The sequence below is a fragment of the Nothoprocta perdicaria genome, unplaced genomic scaffold (genome assembly GCF_003342845.1).
Source record: "Nothoprocta perdicaria isolate Ctin4 unplaced genomic scaffold, notPer1 scaffold_248, whole genome shotgun sequence".
In the NCBI taxonomy this organism is placed as follows: Eukaryota; Metazoa; Chordata; class Aves; order Tinamiformes; family Tinamidae; genus Nothoprocta; species Nothoprocta perdicaria.
Window position 1 is genome coordinate 610,998 of NW_020455475.1, and position 12,720 is coordinate 623,717.

The 12,720-nt window shown below is 37.4% G+C and overlaps 1 protein-coding gene across 1 annotated transcript in view; it reads left to right on the forward strand.

The window, feature by feature from the left end:
• Window positions 1-12,720, forward strand: part of SUPT3H (SPT3 homolog, SAGA and STAGA complex component) — a 238,513-nt gene that overhangs the window by 60,133 nt on the left and 165,660 nt on the right. The window lies entirely within an intron of this gene.

Genomic DNA, 12,720 nt, shown 5'->3' on the forward strand with positions numbered 1-12,720 from the left:
CAGAATCACAGAATATTCAAGGTTGGAAGGGACCTCTAGAGATCATCTAGTCCAACCTTCCTGCTCAAGCAGGCACACCTASAGCATGTGGCACAGGGCGGCATCCAGGCAGGTTTTGAAGACCTCCAGAGAAGSAGACTCCACAACCTCCCTGGGCAGCCTATTCCAGGGCTCTGTCACCCTCACAGTAAAGAAGTTGCTCCTCACCTGGAGATGGAACCTCCTGTGCTCCAGCTTATGCCCGTTTCCCCTTGTCCTATCGCTGGCCACCGATGAAAAGGTGGAACATCTAGATAGGAACATCTAGATGAGTAGTTTTAGATTAGACAAACCTATTGGTCCATATATTGGGCTTTGAATACAGAATCTAGAGAGAAAAATTGATCAGATATATAAAGAACACTATAAACTACTGCAATTTGTATTTGACAGTTATGTACATACTGAGAAATACTTTTTTTTTAACATTTGATGCATTCAAAATACTAGGCTAAGCAAAAAGAGTAATTTCTTTTAAAGCAAATGGATCTTTACATGTTGTCCCAGTAAGGTACTTCCAAGTGATGATAATATTTTTCCTTTTGGTTTACTGAATTYGTAGGTGAAACTTTTTGGATTAACTGTTTCCTTAAGACATTCAGAAAGTTTATGGTGGTAGTCATTGCTAATTTAAGGAAGGCAATATTAAATATTTATATTTATCCTGAAGAGCTTTTGATCATAGCTCCATCCCACTCCATCTCAGAAGGCAGCATTTTTCTCCCGTCTGTATCAACATTCTCAACTCCTTAGAAGTTGGAAATCATAAGTATTTAAAGATATCTTAAATGCACTAGTTTCACAGATTCCTCTCTATTACTTTCCTCCATGCCACACACATGCATGCAAAGGCAAAGCTTGGTGGCCCCATAAAAACTCAGTATTGACCCTAAGGCCCTCTGAAACTCTGCTTTGAAATCCTGCTTTTCTTCAAGTTTTTAATGGTTAAAGTTCATATTCTCAAGTATTTAAAAGGTGTGGATCAGCACCTTTTTTGCAGTGTTATTTGAAGTCCTTGGTGTTCTTAAATCCRCTCTGAGTTTTCTTTGCGGGGTTAACTTTAGTGGGCTTTTTAATCAAAAAGTATTTCTTTGTCCTTATGCCTAAATCTTGAAAATTCCCAGGAGAGGAATTTTCACATTCTGGAGCTTGGGACAGAGGTTTGCAAGACGCCTACTATGTTTGGCTATTTCCATCTTAATAAGAAGGGCTTTATGTCTCCTAAACCACTATTTCTAAGGTTTTATGGAATTGGGCAGTGCCCAGTTCCATAAAAAGCCATTGTGCCGTAGCTGCAGCAGCAGCTTTTCTSCAGATCAGCTACTTGAGGCAATCTGTAGATGTTTGTAAAGAACTTAGAAGCTGGATACATAAACTTAAGGAAAAATAACCTTACTTAGAAGCTGAGTCGGCTGCAGTTGGATATGCTTTTTCATGTGAATATTTTTTATTTTCATGGGCCTTCGTGCTGTACAAGAAAAGAAGATGAAGGAAAAAAATCCTATCTCTAAGTGTATTTTCTTAAGTGTATTTTCTGCTAAAATATTTTGAAATGTRTTTGTATTTGGTTGCTTTATGTTCAGAATAGTATTTTGAAGGTTTTATTTTTGAGCTTAAAACTATTTTTTTTCCTCTAGGTTGCTGTTGTCTTTTAATAATTTAYTGTGGTTTTAGTCTTCTTATCCTGAATATTTCCAGGAGTGTTTGTCTTAGTGGTGATAATGAAGGAAGGTTATGTAGTGCTGCTTCAGAAATGGAAAGTAATAGTAAATAATATTAATTTGGGAAGATGGTATAATGAAATATATTAGTCCCATTTTTGTGAAGTGCATAAATATTTTTAAGGCTGCCCTTTCTAGTATGATATTCCTTGAGTGAGGTGATTAGGTCAATCTATGCAAAAGAAATCAAAGGTCATGTGCATCCGTTTCTGCAAATATTATATTACAATTACTAAAGGTTCAAGGAATTATTTTTTAAGAGTTTTCATGCTATACGTTTTCCTCAAATTAAATTCTATAGCATAGATGCCTAACAATTTTGAAACTAGTTCCTGTAATTACTTAGCTGCATAATTATCAAGATAAATAGATAAATATCAAGGTGTAAAAACTTTGCCTTAAATTATAAGGCTGAATGTTGGAAATTGGGACTAAAACCTTGAAAGAAATTGTCTGTCTTCTGAAGATGCAATATAATGTCCAAAATCTTTAAGATTTTGGCGTGGAAAGCAGCTCAGGGTATTTTTATAGGGCAGCATCCTCTGGTGCTGTCTGGGTGAGGTTTGAAAACCACTGCTGAGGTTGTCCTGAAACTGCAGTGATGTTAGGGATGTCCTGTTCCCTGAATGTCATTGCCACATCAGATCAAAGTGAAGTTCAAAACCACTTTAAAAGTACCAAAAATATCTGGGTTTTGCTTTTCAAAAGCACTGTGCCTTTCCTGGCCAGTCTGCCCTGACTCTGTGTGAGGATGCAGAACATCTTGGTACCTCTTGTCTCCGAGGTGATGCTGTCATCCTCACAGATGCTGCTGGAAGGATGCGACAGGCAAAGCAGCTGCTTTCCCTGGATTCCAGAAATCCTCAGTAGAGGCCCTACCTGAAATTACACTGTATCTCTGGGCTTAATAGTCCTGAGAGGGAGGGTAGGTAGGCTGAACACTCAGCTCCCTGTCTTTTTATTCGTGACCCAATTAAACTTCCCCATCTGAAGTGCCCTGGGGCACTGAGTCCTGTGTTTTGTTTATGAATTATGGGGGGAAGAAAAGGAAATTCCTGAAAAATGTACATGAAAAATAAAGGGTTATTTTTCTTCTGCTGCTTCCTGATGGTCCTAGTTTTATTTACTTCTGTGGTCTTGCCCCTCACATGTGAACATTTTTGGGCTTGTATCTCCTTGTGAGCAAGCTGCTGCTTGTAACTTTGAACATATTTTGAGTCTTCCTTCTTCAGCTTTTTATTTCTACTCTGTTCTTCTTGAAGTGAGGAATTCTGAATTTCCTGCAGTTATCAAGATTTGAGTGAATTGCAGATGCATATATTTGTGTCCTTATTTTCTATTCTTTTGTTATTATTTATCCTAAGAATTTACATTCCGTGTTATATTTGGTCATCAGAATTATCATTTAAATGGTAGTTGTAAAATGTCTAAAGATTTTTTTTTCTTACAGTTTTCTTGTAGAGTTTTGCTTTACCCCAGTTCACTTAAAGTGATAATAAGTTGTATTTATCATTTCTCATTATGTGAACTATTCCATGTATTTAAATGGAGGGGGATAGCTATGTTCCTATACTGAATATACTTTTAATTCCTTTTGATACAGATGCCTCTCTCAATACTCATTATCTGAGTTGATTAGAACTTCCCAAGAGAAAAGAAAAGGGGAAAAAAGCTTTATGAAAAGCTGAATTTTGAGGAAAAAATSAAATTTCTTCTTCAGTGCTTTTTTCTCCATGCACAGAAGGACATCAGTGTATGCACAGAAATAAATTCAAGTATCTATATATTGGTTTTTAAAATATCATAAAAAATAGGCTTGTTAAGTCTAATTTGTTCTTTCGTAGTATCTTTTGTCTATTGCATGTGTAATTTTGCAAGAATAAAATTCTTGTAAAATTCATTTTATAGAAACTGTATTTGTTTAGAAATGTATTTGATCTGATTTTATAARTGGTGTTAAGTATAAATACACCATATGTGGTACCAAAACACTCCTGAGTGTTGCAGAGAGATTTTGAGTTTTGAAGCACTGCATGAATATCATTACAAAACCTCCATGTGAATACAAGTAGTAGTCTATAACTAGTAATCAATAGCAAAGTCACTGTGGATCAGCTCTTTTAAGGTGATCCAAATGTGCTTAAATGTGCTTTTTTTTTTTTTTTTTTTTTTTTTTTTTTNTATCTTGGGTATCTGAAAAATGTCAATGCTAATTTAAGGAATTAGAACTGTTGAAGAGACTGGGAAACATCTAAGCAGTTTTTAAATACAGAAGAAGTGTATTATTGTTTGAATATTACTGCAGGTGTACAAGGACTTGGCTCCATAGGCCTTTCCTGGTGACTCATGTGCTTTTTCAAGTCTTGTAAACGTAGTAGTGAAGCTTTGGGGTCTTTGAATTAGATGGACAGTTTTTCCCTCTTGGTTGATTATGTGATTGTCTCCATCTTGCTGCAACTTGGGCTGCTCCGATTCTGATCATCTTCCACCCAGGTGAACAGGCACCCTGAGGTGAACAGGTCAACCTAGGCACCCTGAGGGGATTCTCCCTTAGCACTGGAGAAAGCCCCTGCTTGACTGCAGAGCCTACAGAAGCTCCTRTGTGGTGCCGCGCAGGAAGGGTGCCTCTTGTTGGGCCAACTCGCTGCCTCCGCATTCATGGTACAGGCTTCTTGTCTCGTCTCCCATGTAGCCTCAGGAGGAGGTCCAGCCACGGCTTGCGACWCTTCACATCCTCATGATCCCTGGAAACTCTTCCTTGCCTCTCATAGTACTGGCCTCCAGCTTGATTTAGTGCTACTTGATCTAGCGCTGCCCATCACAACCCTTTGAGTCCTGCAGGTCAGCCAGTTTTCAGTCTCTTTCACTGTCCTTTGCCTGATCTCTGTTTCATCAATTTGATAAGATCGTTCCCAGATCCTTCTTCTTGCCCCTCTTGAAAACTGAAGTGACACTTACTTTCTTCAGGTCATTAAGATCCTCCTCTGATGCTTCAGGTCATTAAGATCCTCCTCTGATGATCATGCCCATCAAAGATTTTTGAGAGTAGTCTTGCAGTCACATCGTTCAGTTCCCTTGGCACTCATGGTACATCCCATCAGATCAAATGGACTTGTGCATGTTCAGCTTGTTTAAATGTTCCTTAACTTGAACAGATTCCCGTGATCTTCCACATCTCTGTCATTTTCCACAAAGGGTCTTACTTGCTTCAGCCTCTGCCTGGGCAGCCGGGGATTGCTGAAAGCTAATCTTACCAATGAGGGCTTATGCAGAGAAGATAATCAAATACTTGAAGGTTTTTAACTTTTTAGCCCTCTGTTTTCTGCAAGACCAACAYGCCTTTCTAGTCGTGTGTCCATGAAAAAAAAAGTTGGAAAGGTCTGTCCTCACGTTCTGTTTTTCATCCCCATTGATTTTTTTAGTTTTTCAGTTGCAATTGGCAGAACTTAAGCTTTCCTTGATTTTTTTTTTTTTTTTTCAATCATGGATAAGTTTAAGCTTGTTAAATTCATATTGTAAAACTAATGCCGTTTCCCAAGCCTTGGGGATATCCTGCCTGAGTAATTACAGGTTTATGCTGCAGCTATGCAGACGCGATTATTACCAATACTATGAATAATTGCTCCACTTGGCTGGTTTGTGGTCAGGCACTGTCTAGTACCTAGATGTGGAACAGTTGAAGAATAAAAACTTGCCGAAATGTTGCAACTATTGCTTCTGACTGACAGTTTGGGTTTTTCTTTATGGCTGTGCAGGTATAAGGAGATTTAACTGAGAATCAATCATCCCGGTTACTGGAAAGAAGATAATACAAAGTGAACATTGCGCAATTTTACTGTTATTTTGGAAGCTGTGCTTTCCTACCCTTTCCTGAAATGGTAATTCATGTAAAAAGATGCAAGTAAAATAGATTGCGTATGTCASTGGAAGTTAGTGCTGATTAGAAACTGTTCTGGAATGGAATTGSTGATGAAATGCAGACAAACACTGTAATTTGTTGTGTTATAGTGTGTATTTCACCGTACATTACAGATATCCTTTTCCATGTGCTCAAGAATGGATCCCACCTTTTTCTCATCCCTCAGATAGGACCTGTCTTTAGGGAGCTTAAAACAAGTTGTCGTTCCTTTCTGCATTTTTTTTTCTTGTTTGTTTGTTTTTTGCCTTGTTTTGTTTTTATAGTCGAAATTTTAACTCTGTAATGAACTACTGTTTGAGAAGCTTTAAAGTTTTCTGTTTCTTTTGCATTTTGTTGGAAGCCTAAAGAACGTGGGACTTAGGGCAGCTGGCAGCAGTGTTAGTACTGTTCTGGAAAGCTGTTGACTGTTAATGTGCAATAAGGTATATAAGGTATATAAGGTATCAGTTTTCACTGAATYATTTGCAAGGTACATTTCACTTACATATACTTCTACGGTGGCATTTAAAACTAGGTAGCTATTGCAACCAGGTAAATGATCTTTTGGAAGACAATTTTTATTTACATGTAAAAGTATGTGTTTGAATTGGAGTTTGCACTTTGTTCTCTGGATAGGCAGGTGATAATCAGAGTTATTGTAGCTATGAGAGAGATAATATTTCCAGTGCAGGAGCTAGTGATAGAAGCAAGGCTCAAATGCCTTTCTGCCTGGAGTAGGTATGGTTAAACAGTGGGGTTAGGGAGGAGGAGGAGGAGGGAGAATAAATTAATCCATGTAGATCAGTCTGTAAATAGCTATCCTTGAGTCTGGGCGTTAAATACAGCTGCAAAATCTGGACTTGCAGATAAACTGTCAGTTGGACCATGTATGGTAGGAGAAACCTTTGGAGGCCATCTAGGGTTATTTGATTCAGCATAGTAGAGAGAACTTTCATTCCAAAAGCCTCTTGGAGCCTGCAACATTATATGCAGAATGAGAACTGAAAAACATGATGTAGTAACTTAGAAAGTGGTGTAATCATCCAAAAGGCAACTACTGCAAGTTTTTAGGACTTTAGTATTTGAGATTATAGAAGAACGAGCTTGTATAGACGTACGAGCGAGACGTGCGCAGGTGAGCGCACAGCTTGAACTGCGCAGCTTGCTTCTTAGTTTAAGGAATCACTTTAGTCTTGTGGGAAACAGCCTATTTTTAATCCTTTTTCAAGCCTTTGCTTCTTCTAAGGAAACCTGCAACTACAGACCTACTAAGAATAAAAGAAAGACCTCTGTGAAAGACCTGTGTGTTAGGCTTTGCTTGTTTGCTGTTCCTCTTATAGAGCTCTGCTAGGTGACAGATCATATCAGTGCASCAGTGTCTGCAGGTGAATTGAGGAGGGAAACAGAGGCACTGGTTAAGTGTGCTTAATTAGCTGAAAGTGATGCTCCTGCCAAGACTAATGCAGTAACAAACAGCTGGCTTTTCATTCTTCATTTTTGTGGTGTTATATAGTTTGGTATATTAAGAGTAACGTGAACATCTCAGTTACACATGGGTATTTAACTGATATGTAAGCTCTAAAGGCTTAGCTTGTGATTTGTCTCCAAAATGGTAGCTTAGAAGAAAGTGTCCTAGAGTGGCAGATTACAAGTATGTGCTGAAGCTTAAAATGTTTTTCTTTGACCTTAGTGGTGTTTTCTCATCAGGTTTATATATATCATTAGTTATTTTTGCTAGGGATTTATTCATTTTAAAATTTGGAGAGATCASTGCTCTCAGAAACACGAACCGCTTTCTCAGGCCTCAGAGGTTTTTTCCTTAATATTTTTTAAAAAATACAGTTTCCAGATTGTAGATAGGCCGGTGCCAAGCCAGAGTAGAGGCTGCTGCTTTGCCAGCTCGTGTGAGCACACGTGGAAGGCTAAACAAGGTCGGTCGCATTGATTCCTGCTAGAGTTGGCACAATCTGCCCTGCAAGGACAGAGAGCAGGAAGAGTTAATTTAAACAGAATTAAATGTAATCTGGGTTCACTTTCTCTGTTTCTCTCTATTAAAACTCATACCGGTACTATATTACCATTTTTATTTCTCTAATGTCTTGAAGGGTCCATATATTTAATATGAAGAAGTCTGTTGAAGTTCTTTTTTTTTCCAGAATGGGAAGGCAAATAATGTGAGCTGTTGGCATAGGAATTAATTCACTTTATTTAATTCTGTAACGTAGTTTTCAGACTTGCAAAGTCTCATGCTCTCTGCGTGATGTTTGTTCAGCCTGCTTTTGCTTCTCTCATCCCTGCCAGGTTAGTATCAACATGTTGGCATTTGCAGAGCAGTGCTCTCTGTTGCTCCCACACTGATGCATAAGATCCTGGACTGGAAAAGGTGTCAGTCTGGTACCTCTTCAGGTCAGTAGTATCGTGCTGCAATGCGTTAGCTCGGAGGTGCTCAGACACAGGTGCAGGACATGACTCTAATGAGTGGATCTGCTGCCAAATATAATTTCTGCCAGAGAAACCAAGCTGCCTTTCTGTTTAAAATAAATAGTGCAGCAGATTATATCTATACACGTGCATGCACGTGCGTACAGATGGACTACAGGAATGAAGGTCGAAGCTGTGGATGTGCAAGACCTGGAATTCCGAGCTGGCGGGTGTACCCGGATTCCTCAAGATCATTTTCCTAAATCCCCAGGGTTTTGCTTCTGAGCACTCTAACAYATTTAAGACATAAGCAATTAACACACTAAAAATGTAAATGATTGCAAGACACAAAGAGTGTTTCATGAACAGTATTGAACACTCTGGTCCGGTGTTGCTCTACAATTGATTTGTCAGATAATTGCCATATTCTGTCATATCTATGCCATATTCTATATTCTGTGACCATATATGGCCTTCTATGTGGCCATATTCTATATGGCATAGATGTTTAGGGAATGTTACGTATTTGGTGTATGTAAAGATCTGTAGCATGTTGGAAATAGTCTTCAGGCCTTCTAACAAGGAGAGTTACACTGATAAATTTATTTTGATGCTAGTTTTATCAGTTGGGGTTTTATTTTGTATCTGCTGACAAAACATCTTTTAATGCCCTAATGCACTTAAATGGGGTAGGGTACCAGCTTCTTCTTTTAAACACTCATCAAAGCATTTAGCTAAGCTAATTAAGAAGAAACGAGAAGCTTATTTGGGGGSTATGGGGAGGGAGGAGCTTAGGTACATTAAATCAAATACTAAATTAGCATCTTTTTAAATAGACAACAAAATGGTAATCAATGGCAGTAACTAATTATACTAGAATGAAATAGCCCATCAGTTTAGATTGTGAATACCTTGGAAGAAAAATTTAGAGCCTCATGCTTAGAAGATAGAATTAGAAATCTAAAGCTTTATTCTCAAGATTTAGTAATTAAAAACAGTATGTTCTGCATCAGATTGGTTCATCTAACCTGTTTCCAGTTCTTTCCAGCATGGTATGTTAAGGAAAAAGTGTGAGAAAAGGGCAAGCATGTAGGAATACTTCCGTAGGATGTTTTCCTAGCATTTGTGTAGTTCAGGCTACTTGGGTTTTACTTTTCAGTAGGTCTCAATGAATGTTTCTTCTATGAGTTTGTCCAGCTGCTCTTTGAACCCTTTTGGCAGGGGCTTGCAAGCAATCCTTCACTTCTGTAATCTCTTYTCCCTCTTAGACAGGATGAATCATGTCCAGCTGGATCCAAATAGTGCAAAACTGCCCATCCCTGCTGATACACCTCTCCTTTTTACCTGCATCATCAAATAATGATGGTAATGACACCTGAATATTCAGATTCAAAAACTGTGGGTGATACATGTATACCATAAACATTTGCTGKGAGATCGACATTTGTCTTCTGTTATTTTTATTTTGAAAAAAATAGAGTGAATTGCCTTTCATGAACTATGTTAGAACATTAATATCACAAAATGAAGCATTAGAAATTAGGAAATATTAAAATAAAGGTTTCCTATATAATGTTAATTTGCCACTTTCTCTACTGAAGAATAAACTGGCCCTGGTATTACTCCTTCAGTTTGATAAGGACATTGCTGTTAGTAGCTTCAGCAGCTTCCTTGGCATGGAGCAATACCATCTTGCTAGCTGACCTTATCCTGACATTGGGCTTTAGATCCTGAAGCCATTTATGGTATTAATTGATTTGCTGATAAGCTTAATATATGGCTTATCTATAGAACACCATAGTATTATGGAACTGCGTTGGTCCTGGAGGCCCCGTTTGGGCCTTTGGGAGAAGTGAACTTCAACTTGAAGCTGTAAGAGTGAAGTTTGAAAGTTCTACTCTGCACCACTTTTTGGTTATGAAGAAGAGATCAGTCAAGAAAAAACTCCTTCATCCTCAGCTTCTCAGTTTGTGCATCTCTTTTTTCAAAATGCACATAGTTATTGTGTCTTTCTTTATTCTTCAGTCGCTCATCTTGCTTATATATGGATTTACCCTCCCACCAGACACATTTGGAGTTTTCCATTCACAATAAGCAAGCCATGTATTTTCCAAGAGTTACCAGACCAATAGTGTTCTAAATTTTAGCTCTTTTCCAATATTGTCTGTTTTTACCAAAATTCTATCCATAGGATTAAAATATCTGTACTCTAGAGACCTTCAATCCTTCAACTTGTGGAAATGTCCTTCTTTGAAGTGATTGTGGTCCTATGATAATTGATTTGTATTCCTAATGAAAATTCATGTTGCTGATCATTGTTTCTTATCAGGCATTCTGTTTCCTATGCAGACAGTCTGTAGGGAAGCTAACATATATTTGTTATAGTTGTGATACACTTTTAAGTTATGTAAGATTTATTGAATTTGTTTTCTAAACAGACATAGTTTATTTGAAAAAAAAGAATCTGAATAAAAGATCCTTTCTTGGAATGTTTCCTTTTGAAGGCACACAGTCTGTTTCATTAGCTTAGGAGGCTTTATTTAGCATAGCTCGGTTATGKTTTTCCATTCTTTTCATACTGGCTGTTAGAGACCATTATATTTTATACATATCAGCATGTTGGCATTTAAAGGCTTATTCAGAATTTCCAGTCTTGGACCATTATCTGGAAAACTGTTGCTAAATTCTAGTTATTTTCATTTTCCGTATTCCTTAAATTTTGGCATTCAATAAAGTTTTAACTAACCTGTAAATAGTCTCCATCAGGATATTTGGAAACCACCCTGTAAGTACTTTCAAGTTTTCTGCTCATTTTTTTGTTATTTGGGMGAATAAAGAGTGCCACGTTTATTTTTATGATGCTGTTGTGTGTTTCAAAGCTGGAGCTTATTTTAAGTGGATAATAATACACCGTTGGTTGTTAGTTTTTCCCCTTATGATGCTAAACAGTTKAGTATGTCAGTCAACTGCTGATGGAAATATCTATTTGATTAAAGCAGGTACGTGGCAGGCTTGAAGATGGGAACGCTGTCCTGAGACAGAGAGTTTCATTCATAAAAAACCCTCCTCTTCAAGACATGGARTCAATCCTCACGATTAATTTTGTATTAATACTTGGTTTTGCCTGGGTAGCTCTCTGTGATTGAAGTGGTATGGACGAGGGTGGTACATAGGAGGAAGAAACTCCATGGCCAACACAGGAAGGCTTGGGAGTTTTCTGACTAAATGATTAATTAAGGAAGCATTTCATTTTAGTGATCTGAAATAGTAGTTTTTATTTTCGGTAGATTTTACCAGGAAGTGTAGATGAATATAAATACCTGCTTTGAGAAAATAATGTAAAAAAAAAAAAACAATGAAAACCTGATTATTTAACTTGAACTGTTGGACTTCGTAGCCAATAAAACCATTCGGCATTGGGAGGCTTAGGAGAACTGCAAGAACTGCTTAGGAKGTACAATATAGAAAGATAAGAAAAGGCACTTTCCTATTAAGGAAAACCAAACTTTGGTTCATTGTAGTTTGACTAATTCTTATTAAAGCTTGSAGGCGTAAAGACACATTAACAGATRAAGAGTATCTTTRAATACCTGCTGAGGGATGTGGCCATACAACAAAATGTTCTGTGYGTTGTTCAGTGTGTCCTGCAGGTAGTACAAGGCATTTCCGTGTTCTGGAAAAAYAATACTAAACTAGGAACACGTTTTAAGTGCTTCCTAAAATACATATAGAAATGTTTTGCTGCCTTACAGTTAGTGTGATGCTGTTACAGGAAGTATATGTAGGTGGAGAAGAAAATGAACACAGTCCTAGCTTTCAAGGTACAAAATATTAGAAAAATAGAAATAAAATGTGTATATAGGTATAGTTGATGTATCAGTAAACCCAAATATTGGTGTTTTATGTTGTACAGCTGTATTACTGAACCTTAGAAATAGTGTTACGTATGATATAGCTATATTCAGTAGTCCCATGTAGATCTATAATCGAATRTATATTGTATATACATTGTAGAAAAGATCTGAGGTATATAATTTTATACTGTATTAAAGATTTCTACTATATATACAAACATATGTATATTATAAAAATATACATACTGCACTGTATGTGTGGTTATTTATGTATAGCTTAGTAAGAAACTCTTGGTTATTCACAGTGTCTGTAAGAGAAAAGGATTTATCTGTCCCATCATCATGYTACCCTTCAGTTTTAATTGTTTGCTACTGTTGTATAAATGTTTATATTTAAGATGACAAGMATATTTTAAACAACACTTGAGAAATAAAGGTTGATGCATAGTTTTGGCCATTTAGAACTTCATGCCTCACAGAGATCAGGGAAGATGAAGTGTCTTAGAACAGGCGATATTCTTGGGAGAACACCGAGAATGGTGCTCTTGGTTTTCTCTTCAGAGAACCAAAATTCTCCAAAATTTCTATATAGTGAGTTAGATTTAGATGGAAGAGCAGAAATATTTTATGGGGAAAAAAAAGAGCTGTTCACAACATCAGATATATTGAGGTTGGAAGGGAGTTCTGGAGATCATCCAGTCCAACTTCCCTATCACAAGCAGGGTCACCTTGAGCATCTTGCACAGGATCTTATCCAGGAGAGTTTTGAATATGTCCAGAGCAGGAG